The following is a 1,682-nucleotide window of genomic DNA, read 5'->3' on the forward strand; positions in this document are numbered from 1 at the left end:
GCCTTGAAGCCGAGAGTGAGGAGTTTTGCCTGATGCGTACATTGATTGGTAGCCCCTGGAGATTCCTGAGGAGGGGAGTAACATGCTCAGAGAGTTTCTTAACATGCTCAGAGCGTTTCTGCACAAAGACGATCCGGGCAGCAGCGTGAAGTATAGATTAAATATAATGATAAGCAATGGTAATAATATATTATAATAATTTTAAATATAATTATGTATAAATTTTATTTGTTTATTATTTATTTGTCATTAATAATTTATTTGGTTATAAATAAATGAATAATAAATAAAAAATAAATAATCATATATAATATAAATTTATATTATATAAATTTATAATTTATACATTCACCATAGTTAAAAATCTATTCCCCACAGTTTAAAAGACAGAGCCCCCTTCAAGAGCCAGTCTCAGCGGCATGAGCTCCTCTGTGGCAGTTGCTTTAGAAATGGCCCCAACTTCAAAATGCCCCAAGCAGTGGCCATGGAAAGTGGAGGCATGACTTGTGCAGGGGAGGGTGCCAGTCAGAACTCTCCTTGGCCCCAGGCTTTGGGCCAAAGCCCTGTTAGATGCTGCGGTCATCCAGCTTTGCATGGGAAGAAGGCGAAAGTTGTGACTGAAGAGCCTGGAAGTAAATGATCAAGCACTTGAATTTGAAGCTGTAGGCTTCTGGAAGTTAGCGGTATGGAATGATGCAGTCACAATAACACCTGTGAAAGACTTTTTCTACTACCCTGGAGAGGACTGGTTGGAGAAGGGGAAGATTGATGGCAGAGACTTCAGCAAGAGGTTATTTGGACCTGAGAACTTGCTACGGTTAGAATACAGGTCAACGACACTGGTACAGAATTTTTCTACATCTTGAGTAAGCAACTGGTCCGTATTAGCTATTCTGTTGTCTAGATTGCCCATTTTATAGTATGTGAAAGTTTGTAGATATTCCTCATAGAGGTATTTGATGATCAGAAGCACAGTTTCAGTTCATTTAGCCCAAACTTCCAAAAGTTACTCACCAGAGAGATGAGGCATGGCAGCGATGAAGTTGAACAAATATTTCTTGAAATCTTTTCTGTTGCGACCAATGATACCACTTTCAATGAGGGTTCCATTTTGAATTCCAAACATCACAATACGTGCGAGATACCAGCATAGCAGCAATAAGTAACAAATAACCTGTCTCTTTACAAAACATCCGAGGAACCATGATTTTCAGGATTTGCCGGATCCTTGCAAAGAACACTTTGTCCACCATAGCCCTCTATTTCTTTCCCTCTTTCTCACTGCTCTGTAATGGTGACTTTCCACTTTTCTTGCCTTGGAGGGTGGAGTCCTGCTGCTGCCTCCTCCATCGTTGGCGCTGCCTGTGCAGGAGGCAGAGGCCCAGGATGGCCGCAGCCACCAGCGATGAGTTGCACTCCATGAGGAACTTGCTGTAGGCCGTCATGGCTGCCCGGCCCGTGAGATCTCCTGACTCCCAGTCTCTTTCCATTAGGTCACATTGCTTCTCATTGCTCTTCTCCTTGGGGTTCACTAAATCCCCCAACCCAGGATGTGGGGAGAACCATTAAAGCATGAAGGTGCTAGGTTTGAAACAACTCAAAGGACATGTTTCTACATGCAACAATTGGTGAGGACCTTGTGAGCACAGGACGTTGAGCAGGCACAGAGTGTTGGGAGTTTT

General features: G+C 42.8%; 1 pseudogene; it reads right to left on the reverse strand.

Annotated features, from left to right (window-relative positions):
• Nucleotides 1-730: 730 nt before the first annotated feature.
• Nucleotides 731-1,445, reverse strand: LOC119923173 (annotated as a pseudogene).
• Between the last annotated feature and the right edge of the window lie 237 nt (nt 1,446-1,682).

Source organism: Tachyglossus aculeatus, unplaced genomic scaffold (assembly GCF_015852505.1).
Source record: "Tachyglossus aculeatus isolate mTacAcu1 unplaced genomic scaffold, mTacAcu1.pri scaffold_151_arrow_ctg1, whole genome shotgun sequence".
Classification (NCBI taxonomy): Eukaryota; Metazoa; Chordata; class Mammalia; order Monotremata; family Tachyglossidae; genus Tachyglossus; species Tachyglossus aculeatus.